The 19241-nt window shown below is 45.3% G+C and overlaps 1 long non-coding RNA gene across 4 annotated transcripts; it reads right to left on the bottom strand.

The window, feature by feature from the left end:
- Positions 1-7158: 7158 nt before the first annotated feature.
- On the bottom strand, positions 7159-18574 carry LOC133105145 (uncharacterized). Of its 4 annotated transcripts, none has more exons than XR_009703809.1 (8): positions 18519-18574; positions 17484-17544; positions 16242-16398; positions 14270-14354; positions 13099-13225; positions 12437-12727; positions 10669-10782; positions 7159-8998 (listed from the first exon to the last, which is right to left on the bottom strand). It is a non-coding gene; the product is annotated as an uncharacterized LOC133105145 (long non-coding RNA). The 4 variants fall into 4 exon arrangements; XR_009703812.1 differs by having other exon boundaries at positions 16242-16395; XR_009703811.1 differs by lacking the exon at positions 16242-16398 and having other exon boundaries at positions 7160-8998.
- Positions 18575-19241: the final 667 nt, after the last annotated feature.

Here is a 19241-nt window from a genome sequence, read left to right as displayed (position 1 = left end):
AACAACACTGTGGAGGCCCGGCTAGCGACAAAGGCATCTAGGAGCCGGCCGGGCCGAGTCGCGCCGGCCCGAACTCGCTAATGAACTACAACTCCCAGAATCCTCCGCAGGGCGCGGCGCGCGTCACCGGAGGACGCTTCCCAGAGGACCCCGCGGGGCCGCCTCTGCCTCCGGCCCTGCGTCTCTGCGATGGCGGGCGGCCGTGCTGGGTCTTTAGGAGGGCTCGGCTCCTCGGAGAGCTCTTTCCTGGACGCTCCAGGGGCCGCCCCTTCCTCAGTGTGTACTCTGGGCTCCGACACCGGAGGACGTGTTCGGCTGCGCCAAACCCAGCCTCGAGAGGGAAACTCACTCCCCGCAACTGTAACTGGCAGAGGGCGGCGCCCCCCTACCCACCCAGGATTCCTCCCTGGCTGCTGTGCTCCCTCGGAGGGGAGGCGCCCGTGTTCCAAGGATGTTCACCCCACCACGTCGCTTCCCCTGTACTGCGCCTCCACGACCCATTGTCGGGGGGCAGAGATTACCTCAAGTAACCAGAGATGTTTATTCCATGCTGCACCTCGAAATAATGAAAGCAGAATCTCAGTCCCGGAAAGCACCTCAGTCCGGTCCCCAAGAAGCTATTAGTTAATAGTTGGTACCGCTGACCTTAAGGTGCCTGGAACATGAAAGTCTTTCAAACTCCCAAGGAGCTCTAGGAAACGTCAGCTGGGAGTGGGGTTATCATCAGGCTGGTGCATGTTCTCACCTTCCTTCCCACAATAAAGTGGCCAATTTGGTATCCAAGAAAGTTCCCAAGAAAGAAAATCAAAGTACCTAACTGTCCCTGCTTGGGTATAAGCCACAACGTCTGTTTGTCCTTTCTCTAATAGAATCCCCAACTTTTAGCTAGGCTTAAGGCTGCCTGGAGTAAAAATGACATCTCTCATCGTCCCTACCTCTTGCCAGGGGGATGAGAGCCAAGTGATTCTTAAAGGGAAGAAGAAACTCCTCCATGCTGGCTGGAACGCAGGCTAGTCATTGTGGATGGTGTGGACAAGGTTAATACCCTAGGAACGGCAAACCAATAAGACAGAAGGAACTGAGCCCCTAACATTTTGGTGGAACAGAGCTTGGGCTTTAATGTGGGAGAGATGTAAACTTCTGTTTTGTAGAAGCCACTATTATACTGGGTTTCTGCTATACAGATAATTATGCTTATCTCCTAATTCATCTCTAGATTGGCTGATTTTGGTCCAATCAGCTAGGGCTGGGAGGAGAGGGTGCATGTGATAGAGAACACAGCCCTGCCAGCTCAAGCTGGAGGGAACCAACACCCCCCTCTCCACCGCCCGCCCCCCACCAGCAGGAGATATGGAGTGGGCAGTTTCTTTCAAAAAATAGTGTGTGAAGGGTACCACCAGTTGACATATCTGGAACAGCTGGGAATACCTTTCTTCCTTTTGTTAACTATCACCATGAAATTCCCTTTAGTTACCAGATCAATGGGCAGTTCTCAGTCCTCTCACTTTACCTATGAACAGTAGTTGATAAAACTGACTAGTCCCTCCTGGAAACACTCTGGTTTTCCTCCTTGACTGGCCACTCCTTCTCAGTCTCCTTAAGTAGTTCTTCCTCCTCTTCTCCCTAGCCTCTAAACCATGGCCCGGGTCTGTGCGGTGCAGCCAGAAAAAAAAAAGTCTGTATTACCCACACCCACTAACTCTCTGATCTCATCTTCGACTACTTTCCCCTCCTTTGTTCTGCTGCAGCGACACTGGCCTCTTTGTCACTTGTCAGTCAAGTGAACATGCTTCCACTACGGAACCTTTGTGCTTGTTCCCCTGTCTGGATATCCTTCCCCAGATGCCCACATGGCTTGCTCTCTCACCTCCTCCCAGCCTTTGTTCATCTTCCCTGTGAAGCCTTCTCTGACCACACTATTTTTTTTCCCATAGCACTTATCGCTTGCTAACATATGATTATTAATTTTGTTTACTAGGTGTCTCCAACACACATGCACCACAGATTAAGCTCCATGGGGCAAGGAGTATCACTAGAGTATTAACTGGTACTTAGATGATCAACAGCTGAATGAGAGTATGCTCTGTACTTGTAGAGAAGGAATAAATGTCTGCAACTAATATGGCCCTCGTTGCTTTTCTTGGCTCTCATTTGTGTGCTGTTGGAAAACCTGGACTTCCTTTATAACTCTGCTTTTATTTGCACAGGCCCAACGTTTGAACGGACACTACCAGCTGGCCCAAGTGCATAAATTGGTGTCACAAAGCAGCGCAGAGGAGTTGAAACCCCTTGGGATTAAAAACCCATTGGTCCCCAGTGAGTCCCCATTGTCTCTTAAGGGTGGATTGACCTTGAGCTTTCCTAAATTTATTAAAGTTCCTAAGTTTAAATTTGAGAGTCACTGTTTCCTTCTAGTCTGTCTTTGTGTTTGCCAAAACAACCTGCCAGGAAGGCATCCTTGCCTTCCTCAAGAAGCTACGGTGCCATCAAAGGCCATGAACTTTGACGTGAAAGTTGACGTAAAGAGAGGTAAACAAGGAATCCGTTAATAACCATGGAAGAGGGAAAAACCGAAAAGTAAAGAAAGGGTTTGGGTGGCAAACAGGTGGAGGTTTGAGGGACATGAGATTCAAGAGAAGAGAGAGGTGCTAAAGGTCTCAGGCAGTCAGAGAGGAAGGCAGACTTGAGACAGGAAATCGAGCTTGGATTGAAATAGCAAAGGGAATAAATCAGGCGTGAGTCCTGTGCCTGGTCACGTTACCTCTGGGCCTCTGCACAGACCCTCAGCTCTTTGCTCCATCTCAGCTGCCAGAGCCTGGAAGCGCGCTCAGCCTTGTGACTGCACCACCTGCAGCGGGACAGTTATTGGCCTGGGCAGGCCAGTCTCTCCCCTTGCTTGCCACAGGCCAAATAACTGCACACTGCAGGTTCCTGGCTTCTGGTACCACGCCCAGACTTGTTGATGTGCCACACGATGGGTTGTGGGATCTGGCTATGATGCAACCTGAAAATGCGAGGAAGATGGGAGGGATCTGATCAGATAAAATCCTTCTGCTTCTCTGCCCATCACCTGCTCCAAGGCATGGTTTCTCCACGTAGACTGTCTGGAGAATTCTTTTTTTTTTTTTTTTAATTTTTAAATTTAATTTTATTTATTTTTTTATACAGCAGGTTCTTATTAGTTATCTATTTTATACATATTAGTGTATACATGTCAATCCCAATCTCCCAGTTCATCCCACTACCACCACCCCTCCCCGCCACTTTCCCCCTTTGGTGTCCATACATTTGTTCTCTACAAATGTGTCTCTATTTCTGCCCTGCAAACTGGTTCATCTGTACCATTTTTCTAGGTTCCACATATATGCGTTAATATACGATATTTGTTTTTCTCTTTCTGGCTTACTTCACTCTGTATGACAGTCTCTAGATCCATCCACGTCTCTACAAATGACCCAATTTCATTCCTTTTATGGCTGAGTAATATTCCGTTGTATATGTGTACCACATCTTCATCCATTCGTCTGTCGATGGGCATTTTGGTTGCTTCCATGTCCTGGCTATTGTAAATAGTGCTGCAATGAACATTGTGGTACATGACTCTTTTTGAATTATGGTTTTCTCAGGGTATATGCCCAGTAGTGGGATTGCTGAGTCGTATGGTAGTTCTATTTGTAGTTTTTTAAGGAAGCTCCATACTGTTCTCCATAGTGGCTGTATCCATTTACATTCCCACCAACAGTGCGAGAGGGTTCCCTTTCCTCCACACCCTCTTGTCTGGAGAATTCCTGCAGAGCCAAGCAGATGCACTTGCTGAATAACCTACCATCTCTCTCCTCAGCCCATTGTGAGGCAGTGGCCAATGGGGAATAGATTGCCTTGCTTTTCTTCCCATCCCTCCCTGTTTCACATCCTTTTCTTCACTCTTGCTGCCCTAGGTTTGTACCTCACAAAGCACCAGCTCTTAATTCTTGCCTCAAGCTCTGCTTCCTAGGAAATTTGGGCGAAGACTGGGAACGTGGTCTCTGACTCCCCCATCCCTCTAATGGCCTCATTGTTTCAGGGGAGCACTGGGGGGGCATGAGCGGTGTGATTCATGCTGGAAGTAGGAGCAGTTGTTAGGACCAGCTGAGTAAGGCTGAGGCCCAGGCTGAGACTCAGCTCAACTAAGGAGGAGCTGGAGACATTGGGAGAGAATGATAGAGGATCTCTAGTCCTAGCACCAGGAGTTTCAAGGAAGCAAATACCTTAGTGTCAGCGGCCAGATGCTTAAGGAATGTATATTCTCTAATATGAAGTAGCAGAATTTGCACATAAAATTTCTGACCATTCACCAGAATGAAGGAGTCACACTGATGGGAGAGGAGAAGTTGCAAACAGCAGTCCAGCAAAGAGCCACAGAAGGAAGCCAAGGTGGCTGGTGACTTCACAAGCAACAACCAGGAGAGACTTCTGGAACCTGACAAATGCTGATTAGGCATTTAATCTGGAATTTGGGAGGGGCAATCCTGAAGACTGAAGAACTTGAAGGTGTCTGAGACTTGGAGGTCTATCTAGGCAGTTTACATCAAACCAAGTGATACAGTGGCTTGCACCAACTTTGTCCAGACAGGATATTCAGGGCTGGTTTCAGCCCATCCTTGGTTTGTTTGCTGGTATATGTTTGCTTTGTTCACCCACAACAAATAAATAATAATAACAGTATTATGGATTCTTTGAAACTCATCAAGTTACTTATTCAATTGAAGGAGGTCTTACTCCATCTTACCCTTCTATCAGATAGACTTACCAATGAGGCTTTTCAAGGGAGTTAGGGAAAATTCCCGTTTCCTAGCAGGGTGGCTGCTGGGGGGTTAATGGGAAAGAAATAGTGGGAAAGGGCATTTGCATGGTGAGAGAAACCAACAGACCTTTAGATGAGAAACAGCTTTCAGCCAACTCCACGTCATCCTTTTGCACCAAGACACACCATGTCCCTCCCTTTCACACACCCCCCAAACAGAAAGAGACAAGCAGTAGACCTGGAGGATCATTAGGTCCTCGCCACAACCAGGTTCAATAACAGCCAAGAGCTACATATGGAACCGACTCTTGGCAACAAGTTAGCCAACTTCGAAGAGTGTGATTGTATGTTTTTAATTTATAATTCATTCTCTGTGTACTTAAAAAAGATAGTTGTATATGGATAAATTGTTTGTTTGTTTAAGTAAGTGGCAGAGAATTAGCCTGAAGAAAAACAGCCCTGCAAAAGGATATTTGAAGGATTCTAGGGTTGAATTGCCAGATCCTTATGAAGGATTTGCAAAGAATTATGCTGGGCTACAGGGACAGGAAAGATGTACCTCTTTCTCTGTTACCACTACTTTGCTACAATTAGCAAAACCCTGGAGGCATCAGCGCTCCAGAGCTGATTATAAAAGATGTGGTCTGTTACAATTCTGAGGTCAGGCCAGCCTCACAGTGAGGTACACTGCCTCCCCTCTGGTCCTGGTCTGAGGTGGTATTCTCTCTGGGTGGAAGAGTTAGTTCCTTTTCTGTTGACTCTATGTACTGCTTTGAAAAGTTTAATAGAAATTTCCTGGGGCTTCCCTGGTGGCGCAGTGGTTGAGAATCTGCCTGCCAATGCAGGGGACACGGGTTCGAGCCCTGGTTTGGGAAGATCCCACATGCCGTGGAGCAACTGGGCCCGTGAGCCACAACTACTGAGCCTGCGCGTCTGGAGCCTGTGCTCCGCAACGAGAGGCCGCGACAGTGAGAGGCCCGCGCACTGCGATGAAGAGCGGCCCCCGCTCGCCGCAACTAGAGAAAGCCCTCGCACAGAAACGAAGACCCAACACAGCCAAAAATAAATAAATAAATAAATAAATTAATTAATTAATTAAAAAAAAAAAAGAGAAATTTCCTTTGGCTGTGAATATAGTGGTTAAATACATAAGGCTTTAATCTCTCTCATTCAAGATCAGAAGTAGGCAGTCCAGGGCTGGTATGGAGGCTCCATAAGATCATCGAGGAATCAGATGTCTTCTGTTTGTTTCCTCTCCCATTCTTCAGGCATGGCTTATATCCTCAAAGTCACAGATGGCTGCTGGAATTCCAGCCATTAAGTCCACATTTCAGGTAGAAAGAAGGGAAGGACAAGGGCAAAAGGGAGTTTCCTAGCTGTCCCTCTCTTTTTTTTTTTTTTTTTTTTTTGATGTGGACCATCTTTTAAAGTCTTTATTGAATTTGTTACAGTATTTCTTCTGTTTTACGTGTTGTTTTTTTGGCTGCGAGGCATGTGGGATCTTAGCTCCCCAACCAGGGATCGAACCTGCACCCCCTGCACTGGAAGGTGAAGTCTTAACCACTGGACCACCAGGGAAGTCCCTGTCCCTCTCTCTTAAGGTGCCTTTCCTGAAGTTCTGTCCAACAAATTCCAATTATGTCAGTATACCATTGGTCTGGTAATTGGTATATCAGTATTTCATTGGCTTCATCAGCCATACCTCACTGCAAGAGAGGCTGAGAAATACAGTTGAGCACTCTGCTGCTCAGAGTACACTCAGATTTTCTATTGTTAAAGAAGACAAAAGGAATGACTACAAGTTAGGCAACTAACAGCTTCTGCCATAATAAGCATTACCCACTGCTCACTATCAATGCTTTAGCTATTGCAAGTTACTTTAGCATGAGGTTCTATAGCATGGCTCAGTAAGTTGAACTGCTGATCCTAGGGTATTTGGAATTGCTGCTTTATTACTAAGCAGGGATTCTCAGAGATGTAGGTGTAAGGAAGCCAATCTATGTCCCCACTGTGTAGGTGAAGATAGGACAGTCTTCATTTTGGTTTCACAGATACTTATGTTGAGGGCAAGAAGGACATCACGTCTAATAGGACATGGTGGCCCTGCTTTCAGTTACATCCTCATGTCAGCTGCTTTAGTCCTGAAGGATGACCCCTCGTGGGTGAGCTATGTCTGGAGTTAACTTTGGCTTTGTGGTATTCTTTGAGATTAGACGAGGCCGCATCTCCTGGTTCACTGTGGTTGACTTCTTCAGCCTGGGACCCCACCCAGCTGCCATGGCTGCAGCTGGCTGTTGCAACTGGACTTTGAACTTCTGGTATGAATGTGTTTCCCTTCAACAGCTATGAGTGAATATATGATGAGAAAGGGAAGGTATTGTGTCCAGGGTATTGATGGAATGACAGAGCCAGGCTAAGGCATCTTAAGTACCAATGAGATTAAAGATAAAAACAACCACTACCCTAGAAACAAGAGCAGTTGGGTAGAAACAAGAATAGTTGGGTGATGGGTTACTCTACCAGAGCCCAGAGGTCAGGTAAGAGGGCAAAAGAGGCAAACTCCAGGGAAACTGAAGGTCCTGAGGAGCTAAAGTGAAGAACAAGAGCATATAAACCAAATCAGAGCTCCAAGAAGCTCCAAGAAGAATGGATTAAGAGCTAATAGCACAACTACAGTGAAGGTATTTGCATTGCTAAATATATTAGCTTGATGTTTATTTTCTTACTGAAGTTTCTGGTTCTAGAAAGTGCATTGGATTTGGGACTCAAGTTTTCACGACTAGACAGGTATTCATTCATTCGGGAAATATGTAGTAAGTGTCAGGCACCACACTGGGGACACAGCAGTGCACAGATATGAAATAGTTCCTGTCTCATGGAGTAGTCAGTCTAGAAAAAATAAATGCATGCATGAATGAATAAAATATATGATGCCTATCTTAGAGTCCCCTTCAGACACTTACAGAGCATATTGATTGGAGAGGTTATGACCAATTTGGGGATCCTCAGAGTATGATCTTAAATTTGAAGCATCCTAGGGGAAGTCTATGGCACAGTCCATTGAGGCTATTTATTGAGACCGTGGTACCAAATGGAGGCATGAGAATAAGCAGTAGTCAGAAGTGCTCAGACATAAATCTTTGTTATTTTGAATAAGAGCATCCTAAGTCTCTACGGGGGTCCCATGTCTGGCAGAAGCACCTCTATGATATTCTGAAGCCTGTTTGGTATAACGTCGCTAATGCTGGATGATAGATGATTTGCAACTGAACACTTTCCCACACACACCGCATTCGTAGGGCTTCTCCCCAGTGTGCACCCTCTGATGTTGAATGAGTCGTCTTTTCTGGAGAAAGGCTTTCCCACATTCAGTGCATTTATAGGGCTTGTCTCTATTATGAATATTCTGATGCTGATTAAGGGATGAGTGGTCAAAGAAAATTTTTTCACACTCACAACATCCAAAAGGAGTCCCTCCAGTGTGGGCTCTCCTGTGGCGGAGGAGCGAGGAGCGGTCAGAGCTTTGTCGCACCCCTTGCACCCACAGGGCTGCTCTCCGCTGTGAGTGAGCTGGTGGCGGGCAAGGATGCTCTTCTGGCTAAAGGATGTCCCACATTCTGTACGCTCATAAGGCCTTTCTCCAATATGGGTTCTCTGATGTCGTGTAAAAGAGGATTGGACAAAAAAAGCCTTGCCAAACTTGTTACATTTAAAGGGCTTCTCTCCCGTGTGAGTTCGCCGATGTTCAGTGAGGGTTAATCGGTCATAGAAAGTTTTCCCACATTTGCTGCATTCAAAGGGGTTCTTCCCAGAGTGAGACATCAGATGTTTCTAAGACTACTCAGATAGCTGAAGGCTTTCCCGCACTCTTTACAATCATAGGGCTTCTCTCCAGTGTGAGACCTCTGATTGCAAGTGCGGGACAAGTGGTTGAATAAGGTCTTCCTACATATGCTGCAAAGCTTCTCCCTTTACTGTTGGTTTTCTTAGCAGGAGTGGATCCTTGCCTGGAGTCCTTTTCCTTGGGGGAGGATTTCTTCAAAGTCTCCCCTGAAGGATTTTCCTTCATCGTGCCCACAGGGTTTTCTGGGCCAAGTACAGGGCCCAGAGGACCATCTTCTCTGAGTTTTTCCATTAATGTCTCTCATGACTTTATTTTTTTAGAAACATCCTGCCTTTGAGTTGAGTCCTGGCTCTCAAGTCTAGCCTTCTGGTCTAAAACAAATAGAAAACAGAGATATAACTGGGTTTAGTGCAAGAGAGAAAGAAAACATTGTATATGTTAAGAAAAGAACGAATACAAAATATTGCCTGGTTTATTGGTAGCTCCTCAAGAGAAAGACATCATGGAGAGGGTGAAAAATGGCAGAAGAAAAGAGAGGAATAGAGACTGGAAGTGGAGGGTGGGCATTTAGTCCACTAAAAAAGTTTCAGTTATTCATTCATAGATATTTACTAGGTTCCTACTAAGTGCTAGGCGCTTGTAAAAGTCACTGGGATTCTAGGGGCTTCCCTAGTGGTCCAGCAGTTGAGACTCTGTGTTTCCAATGCAGGTGGCACGGGTTCGATCCCTGGTCGGGGAACAAAGATCCCACATGCCTTGGTGGCACGGCCAAATAAATAAATACATAAAAGAAGATTTTAAAAAAAGTCACTGGGATTCTAATAAACAAGATAGACACGGTCCCTCTCCTTGTGATGCTTGTATTCTACCAGACAGAAGACAAAGAATAAACAAACAAAATAGAACAGACGGTGAAAAGCACAGTGAAGGAAATAATGAATGGGAGTTGGAGTGGGGCCTTCATTAGAGGGACCCTTAAGAATGGTCATCTAGAAGCGACATTTAAGCTGAGATCTGAAAGACAAGGTAACCATATGAACAGCCAAAAGAAGAGCATTTCAGAGGGAGATACAGATGCAGAAAAATAGGAGAGACACAAAGAAGCACAGAAATGACCGGGCAGTTTGTTATGTGTCCGTGAGTGTAAACAGCAGAGAGTAAGTGGGGAGACAGGCTAGCACCTGAGCAAGGGAACTGTCAGTGACTATGAACGGTGTTTTAGAGGAAGAGGAGGGAGATATGGTAAAGGGTAAGCAGGAAAGATAAGAAATGTTAGCAGAGCTGAGATAAAGATAGGTCTCGGAACTTCCCTGGTGGTCCCGTGGTTGGGACTTCACCTTCCGGTGCAGCGGTGTGGGTTTGATCCCTGGTCAAGGAGCTGGGATCCTGCCTGCCTCATGGCCAAAAAGCCAGGGTATGGAACAGAAGCAGTGTTGTAATAGGTTCCAATAAAGACTTTAAAAATGGTCCACATCAAAAAAAAAAAAAAAATCTTAAAAAAAAAAAAAAGATAGGTCTCAACCCACCCTCAGAAAAAAACCAAGAGAAAGGGCCTTGTTATGCACAGCTCCACTAATTCATTCCTCTGACAAGTATCTGAGTGTGTGCTACATACCAGGTACTGTTCAAAACACTGGGGATACAGTAATGAACAATATAAAACAAGAATCTCTCATGGAGTTTACATTTTAATCGGAGAGTAGGTGTGGACAGACAATAAACAAAATAAAGAAGTAAAGATATAGTATGTTAGGAAGACAGCTGGGAAAAGAGCTAGGTCGTGCAGGGGCTGGAGACGGGAAAAGGATGGAGAGAGTTCACTTTTAGTTAGGCTGGTCAGGGCAGGCCTGACTGAGAAGGTGGCACATTTGAGCAAGAACTTGAGAAAGGTGACAAGAAAGCCATGTTTCGATCTGGGGGACAGGTTTTCCAGGCCAAGGCCTGGTATGGCAGGGACCATCCCCACAGGCCTATGAGACCCCAAGGAGCAGGATCTAAGTGAACTGTCCAGCACAGTCCCACCTGCCTGGCTCACACATACCTAGAGAAGTACCTCCTGGGACTTCTTTCTCTTCCGCTTCCTGAAAATCAAGTTTCCACGGCTCTTCACCTCTCTTCAACTGGAAAATCACATCAGGTTTAGGGGCTAGAAGTCCTGTTCACAAAGAACAGAATGAGAAATGGCCGTTTAGGATGGAAATTCATTCATCTCAGGGTTTAATAACAGCCCCTTACTCTCTAGAGAGGAAGATGGAACTGTCCAGAAAGCATACGTTAATTTCTAGAATAAGACACTAATTTCTATTCTCTGAAGGTAAGTCAGGACTGACTTTATAGAAAATCTGAATTAGATCTTTTGAAGTAGTTCACTTCTTTTTCCCAATAAATATCTAGGAACCTCCCCCCCTATGGAATTGGTATTCCTGGGGGTTTTGGGGAAATTATTGGCCTAGAGGAGTGGAATATGGAGAAGGTTCTGCACCTCAAGGAACTACGGTGATGAAGGCACCCCGTGTCCTTTGGTAGTTTTTTAAATAATAAATTTTATTCCCTTAATTATCCTTCTGTGCAACTGTACTGAATTTGATGAAACTACAAATCAAACTGGAAGAGTTTTAGAAATATAATTCACCTTTTGTACAGTTAATATAAAACACTCAAAACTGAAAACATCAATAAATTTTTTTTTAATTCTCAAAAGATAAATTATGATGTCTTTGGCTTTTAAAATTTTCAAGTAGTGGCATTTATAAAGCCTTGATTTTCTACATTTAGTTTTTAAATGCATGATTAAATATTTAAGACATACAAAAGGCATAAAAACTAAAACAAACACCTATGAACCCACCATCTAACTTAAGAAATAAACATTAAAGCTAAGATTGAAGACCTTCCCTCATCCCCTCCCCCCTTCCCCCCATGAGGTAAACACTACACTAAATTTGATGCTAATCACTCTATGCATTTAAAAATGTGTTTCCTCATCTTCTTTGCACTTTTAAAAATACTTTAAAATATTGTGTATTCATTGTAGATAATTGAGAAATGCAAAAAAGAGAAAAGGAAAAGCCACCCGCAAGCCTGCTAGTCAAATTAGGGGTAAAATTTTGGTGTAGATTCGTCCAGACTTTTTCTATGCATATAGATATATGTTGTAAATGTACTCAAGTTCCAATCATTTTGTATCCTGCTTGTATCACTTAACAATATATCATTACTGTTTTTCTAACCCTATAAATATCATCATTGTCAAGGCCCATATTATACTGTAGTCCATCATGGATATACAACAATTCATTTATCTAAATGCCTATTACAAAGAATGTATGTTGTTTCCATTTTTCACAATTTTAGGCAAAACTGAAATAAACATTTATCTGACTTTTCTCCCCTTAGGACAATTTCCCGAAGAGAGGGTACCCATTTTCAGTTTTATATGATATAATTTTTTTACTTAAAGCTAGGGTCTCAGTCCAACCTTCACGTATCCTATAGACTCCATCCAGATCAAAAGGAAAGTCTTGGCCTGGGGTTTCCCTCAGGCTGAATGATGAAACTTCACTGGCATGACAGCCACATCCTTGGCCAGTTTCCTGCACTTTCTTGTCCCTGGCCTTAGGAACTTCTGTGGCTTGGACTCAGCAGTCTTCCTTAATGCTGTTCAGATGTCCTGTTCTGCTTGCCATTCTTTTGGTCCATTACTGTGGTCTAGGGAGTTCTGGGATTATCTCAGGCTTTCCTCTCTCATTTTAAAAACTGTAGGTGGTTCCTTTTCCTACAAGATGCTGTATGTTTTCTCTATATCTTACCTTTCCTTTATTGTTGTTCTTTTTTTTAAATTATTGTTGTTCTTTATGACTGTATTTCAATTTCTTTTTTTTTTTTGGCTGCATTGGTCTTCATTGCTGCACGTGGGCTTTCTCTAGTTGCGGTGAGCGGGGGCTGCTCTTCGTTGCGGTGCGCGGGCTTCTCATTGCGGTGGCTTCTCTTATTGCAGAGCACGGGCTCGAGGTGTGCGGGCTTCAGTAGCTGTGGCACGCGGGCTTAGTTGCTCCGGGGCATGTGGGATCTTCCCGGACCAGGGATCGAACCTGTGTCCCCTGCATTGGCAAGAGGATTCTTAACCACTGCACCACCAGGGAAGTCCCTTTAATGTCTTTTGAGTGAGTTTTGACATCAACAGGAACCTGCTCTTTACCTCTTGGCAAGGAGGTAGGATTTCATTACTACTTTGCAATATATTTTTAAAGCAGCTCCTTGAGGCATCTACCAAATCCCAGTAGTACTAGGATGTCACTAGTTAAACACAAACAAACAACAAAAAGTATATAAACTCACAAAGCATTCTTTTATCCTTCCCGGGGATCTATTCAAAGATGTACAATTCTGTCCCAGTAAGAAAGGAAGGGCCATATTATTTACACACACACTGGATGGCAGATTCTGAGTCACTGAGGAAAGTCATGCTCACCCAAAGAAACAAAATCCTGATAGTTCTCCAGCATCACCTCCCTGTAAAGGGCTCTTTGAATAGGAATCAGCTGCTTCCACTCATCCTTTGAGAACTTCACAGCCACATCCTTAAACTTGAGTAACTTCTAAAAAGACAAACATATTCTTACTTATGTGTCTTCTTTTATGTATCACTGAGGAGGCATAAAGACCACAGCACTGGAAGATAATGGAATGGATAAGGAATGGTTTTGATGATGTCAAGGGGACTGGATATTTTAAGGAAGAGGTACAGGTCTGTGACCTGAGGCATGAAACTCTTGGTTATGGCCTCATACCATCGTATCCATGGCAGAACCTCCAAATTTCAGGGACACTGTTATGTAGCCTCAATTTTTTAAACTATAAAATGAAAGAATTAGATTAGATCATCTTAAAGTCCCTTCCAGCTCGAACATTTATGGATCCATGAGATCTGAGCCTGACCAACTGGTTCTCAAGTCAAGGGAAGACCCATGATGGGTGTACCCTCAGTTGAGGATACTTTAAAGCAGGGGTCCCCAACCCCCAGGCCGCAGACCGGTACCAGTCCATTGCCTGTTAGGAACCGGGCCGCACCGCAGGAGGTGAGCGGCAGGTGAGTGAGCAAAGCTTCATCTGTATTTACAGCCGCTCCCCATTGCTCTCATTACCGCCTGAACTACACCCCCGCTCCCGCCCCCGGTCTGTGGAAAAAGTGTCTTCCACGAAATCGTTCTCTGGAGCCAGAAAGGTTGGGGACTGCTGCTCTAAAGAACCGAAACTAGAGAAATGGCATCAAAGACACAGCGCCTCTTTGAAAGGCAAGATAACATCCTGTCCAGACTAGAAGATTCAGATTATTTATATTCTCATGAAAGAGAGCCCGTGGACCACCAGACTCATTGCCATGGACAGAGCTGCCTCAACCCACTGCTCCCCAATGATGATCAACTCATGAGGGGGCCGGTTGCCAAGGCTTTATGAAGCGTGACTCAGAAGGAAGGTCTCTGCAGCTGTGTTGTATGGTTTGAGAGGAGAGAATCTGGAGCCAGACAGGGTACTAGTGAGTATTCTCTACAGAGCCCACCTTTACCAGAACGGGACCAGTCTCCAAGGCATTCACTCTCTGGCTGGCAAGGAAGCTTCAGACTGAAGGAGGTCCAACTCACCTGCCATCTGGCTGTTAGCGGCACAGCTGCCATTCTCTCCTCTTCTGTGTTCTCTTGGAAAAGGACCAGTCCAGGGATGGCAGAGCTATGGACAAGGAAACATGGAGAACAATCCCATTTTGCAGTTGTCAGACCCAGGCTAGAAAATCTCTACCTACCAGTGAGGTGTGAAAGGGCCTTTACTCCCAATACCCTACCAAGAGCAAAGCAAACCCAGAAATAAACTCACCCTTTCCCAGGGGGTGTATATTATGGATATTGCCACAACTTTGTTCTGGAGTTGGCAGATTCCTGGGAACAGAACTCTATTCCCACATCGGAAAACTATTAAAAATCAAATAGTTTACACTGAGGTTAATTTTTACCCCATTTAACATATCTACAATCAGCATTGTGCTCTGTAGTATTTTGACATAAATAAACATTTAATAAATAACTCAATTGGACTTTTCAGTTATGACCCGGAGGATGCTTCTACTAATATTTTCTTTAAAGCTAATGCCTGTATGGTCAAGAATAAAAAAAAGTAAAAGCAAATAGACGACAGTGTATTAGTCAAGTTTTGTTTAGTTCTAAGGACCAGAAATATATTCAAGCCAGTTCAGGCAAGTGAGGTGTTATTTTTAGGGTACAGTGGGCATTATAAGGACACTATAATCAAACTGTATCCAGGCCTCCTGAAAGTTGTAGCCCCTACTGGGGTTTAAAGAGCATTGGCCTCCTGTCCTAATTCCTTTGATTGCCAGGGGTCTCAAGTACAGGTTTAGGAAACTGACTGGGTCCCATCCAGCCAAGAGAAAGGGAATCAGGGACTTCCCTGGCGGTCCAGTGGTTAAGACTCTGCGCTTCCACTGCAGGGGGCGCGGGTTGTATCCCTAGTTGGGGAATTAAGATCCTGCATGCTGTGCCATGTGGCCAAAAAAAAAAAAAAGAAAAAAAAACAAGAAAAGAAAGGGAATCAGAAGGCAGATGCTAGAAATTCCAGCCAGTTTCTTTGTTAGGGTCATTTTTAAAGTTCTCACAGAACTAGGAGGCTGTACTCAAAATAATACTACTCAATGGTCAGTCCAAGACAATATAATTGCTTCTCCAGCAACAGACAAAGGGCAGCAGAACCAAGCAAGATGGACAGACTGACCAGAGCCCTGCAGCATTGGCTGTTATCACAGAGGACCATGGGAGATAACATATTAGCCAGAGAGCTAGGGACTGTTATAGTCACCTGCAGAGGCAGGTGGACCCCACCCAAACTTTGGTGCCAATGTTGAGACTGATGATGCTACACCCACACACACCAAGAGTATGAAAAAGATTATTACTTATTTAATTGAGGTCTCTGGGGAGAGCAGGACAGGCCTCTCAAGCAGGTTCAAAATGGCTTGGGAGAGCAAGAAGACTGGCTTGGGTTTTTATCATGGTTAGGAGATGGGGCCAAGGTGAGGGTTCCCACATGCCCATAGAAATGGACTTGTGTGGTTTGAATCTCCTGCTGATGTCAAAGGAGAGAACATTCAGGCTTCCTCATCAGCTTGTTCAGGTGTGGGGCGTAAGGGGAAAAGGGAGAGGTGAGGCTTTAAAAAGCTGTCAGCAGTCAAATATCAAAAAATGGAGGCAGGCTACACAGAGTAACGATACATCCAGGGAAGGAGGGAGAATCTATATCCCCTTCTCTCCAGTCCTTCTTAACCTTATGACATTACAGCACCTGGAAGACATAAGAGGTAATAATATTCTCAAGGGAAAGATTCGTTCATCTGTCAGAAGTTTTAAAATGAAAATCTGAAAGACTCCTCGAGGAGTAGAGCCAAGAATAATGGTCTCCCCAAGCTAGTCCACAAAGAATGCCAGAAAAATATTCTCCTGGGCTTTCATCACAAATGCTATTGCAAGATGTAGTCAGTAGGCAGTAGAGAGGGCAGAAGGGTAGAAAGAGGAAAAGGAATAAGGGGTAAAGGCACCCATCAGTACCCACCTGAGGCTGACTCCATGTGATACACTGCTATACAATCCAACGGGATAAGTCACATTTGGCACCATCTTCTGGATTCCAACTATGGTTATGACCCACTACCAATCAGATTTTATTTCTATTTTTTAAAATTTCTTTTGTTAGTAGACTTGTGTGCCTGCTGGATATGGAAGAAACAATGATGGTGCTATACATCTTTATCTCTTGCTCCTTGAGATCTCTAGACAGAGAACCCGGATATACCATTTTGAACCTTTAGAGTGGCCAATAGCAAGATTACATTTATACTTTCTGTGTGTGCAGGGCATCTGACACGTGCCTGGAGGTGACTGCAAATGAGAATGGTGCTGGAACAAAGGCTGCTCTCTAAAGCCATCAGGGAACATGAGTCTTGTGTCTTTTCATCCCTCAAGAGAACGTTCTCAAAATTCTCCTCTGTACAGACAAGTCCTCCTGGACTTATTGATGTAATACCCACAATTAACTGGCCCTGGTCTCTGTGTCTCCTACTTGAAATTTTTGAGACACTATTGATTGTTGGCCATTGAGAGCCTAATGACCTTAAATCATGTTTCCACTTCTTGCCCAATCAGCTGTGGCCAAGGAGCGAGGTTGGGGGGGTGAGGAGTTCTTGGAGAAAGGGATTACAGCCAGGCCTGGCCAGGCTTACTATTCTATATAAAGTAGCTTTCTTAGTAGCAGTATTTCAAGGTGAGTGACAGGCAGCTATTGTTCTGTCTCTTGAGATCTGCCAACAACACTTCACACTTTTTAAGGAAAATCTTTACCCACAACTGAACATTTATAAAAAATGACTTCACTTCCTGGCCAAAGCTGATTGGCATCTGAACCAATGAGAGTCTTTCCCCTGGAATTTTGGAAGTGGAACCAAGAAGAGGTCAGTCTCTTCTCATGAGGTTCCACTTGAGGGAATGAAAACTTGGGAGCCCTTGACAGTCACATTTTGTCACGCCATCCGAGAGCAGAAAAAGCTAGTCAGCAGTGACAAGAAAATATGAAACTTAAGTATATACAGAAGTAGAGGCGAGGGGTTACAAGAGGGCCCTGAATTTGTTCCGGCCCCTGATTCCAGTTTACAGGCACACCTGCAGTCTTCTCCTTGGGTTCCGTGACCTATCAAGTATTCTCAAAATGAATCCCCTTTATACTAGTTTGAACTGAGTTTCTGCAATTTTCAACCCAAAGAGACCTAAGACAAGGAGCAAAACCTCCCAGTTCCCTCACCTGAGGTTTCATTGTTCGTGTTCTGCTACCAAGACCTCTCTTCTTAGAGCTCTTCGGGGTCCTGAGGATACAGAGAAGACACAGCGTCCAACGTGGCTCACAAAATCAATCGTAAGATGCCCACCAGTGCCATGAAAAGAAACTATGCAAGTTTCCAGCCAAGCCTATAAACTCGTTTCCAATCTACTCCCAGGTGAATCCTCATCAAGAAATAAAGGGTCAGGATCATTTATCTTCTTTGAACTCTCAGATTTCTGTCTCAATCACCTAATATATCCTATCTTATACTATAGTTATTTGTATTTTTGTTTTATCTTTCTAAGTAGATGATGAATCTTGGGAGCCAAATCTTGCTTTCCTCAAAGAAAAACTACTTCCACATATTTGGTACTCAAGAAATCTTTGCGGACTAACTGAAATGCCAAGTTTTGCAAGAAAGCCTGACCAACACCAATGTTGGAAAGCGGCACGGAGGATGAGACGAGGGAGAGCCTCTGGGCAGCTGCAAGAGGCCGGGTGTAAGGGGTTGAAACCCTGGACCACGTCCAGGGAACCCAGAGAAATGACCCATCAGGTGCTTTCCGGGAAAGTTGGATCAGCAGGATTCAGCGGAGCCAGTTCAATCCAGGTGTACTGGGCCCCCAGGACGGGTAAGCAGGGGGACTGCACGGCGAGTTTCGGTCTGGAAGGCTAGGGGAGGGAATGTGCCGTCCCACCCGGCGGACAGCACTGCTGACCGTGGCCCTGCGCACCCCCAAACACGACATCTATCACTCGGGGGCCAGGCTATCGTGACCTCGCTTCACCTTCACCCTGAGTCGTGCTGGGCCCGCAGCTAGCGCTTGCTCCCCTGCCCCGCCGCGGGCCGGTTCAAGGTCAGCCGGGGAAGCGGCGGCCAAGGATAGTTCGAAAACACCCCATTTCGGTTCCACCCTCAGGTCATGGCGCTACGCATCCCTCCCTACCTCCCGGCCCCTTCCTCAACACATCCCTCCCCGGCCGCCTCTCCCACCACACCCAATCCTAAGTCCTCACCCTGGTGGCCAACCCGCTCGCGACGCCGCGTGAGGCGCAAAGAGCGCAAAGCGCCTGCGCAAAATGCGCTCGGAAAACTACGATTCCCCAGAAGGCCTCCGGCGTAGCGGGGATACTAGGCCACGCCCACTGAAGACGCCCCGCCCCCTAAGGTAGCAACGGGGTATTCGTGTCCATCACTTAAAAGGTGCAACCTCGCCGTTTTTAGTAAATATGGAGGAAAGCCGATGAGTAAAGAGCCAAAGCGGTCTCATAGCCCTGTTCGCTTGCCCCAGCTTGGCCCGTCACCCTACCGCGGATGGCTCTGTTTCCTAGGCAGCTTGCTATCCAATTCTCCAGAAGGATATTTTAAAACATTTTCTACCCTTCTCAGGCACCTGCTACTTCATCGTCTCCCTCACTTCGGGAGGGTGTGGGTGGGGAAGACGCCTCAGAGAGTTTCCATACTTGCCCGTAATCAAATCTACAAATTTGCCTTTCTTCACCTCCATTCTTTCTGCCTTCTGTAATTGTAACAATAAACAGAGCTACACCCGGGGTTCGCAATTGTAAAAGTCAATAAAACACCTTCAGGCTTAAGCAAGTTGGGGAAGCATTTTCTGTCTCCTATACCTAAAGCATCCTGATAAATGTTCACATCTCTAACATTTTAAAAGAAATCTTCCCTCAGTGTCACATCCGCCTCCAACTACCATCCTCTCTCCTTCTTATCAAAGCCAAACT

This window comes from Eubalaena glacialis, chromosome 14 (genome assembly GCF_028564815.1).
Source record: "Eubalaena glacialis isolate mEubGla1 chromosome 14, mEubGla1.1.hap2.+ XY, whole genome shotgun sequence".
Taxonomy (NCBI): Eukaryota; Metazoa; Chordata; class Mammalia; order Artiodactyla; family Balaenidae; genus Eubalaena; species Eubalaena glacialis.
Note: the sequence above shows the minus strand (reverse complement) of the source record. Positions and strands in the feature narration are given on the sequence as shown.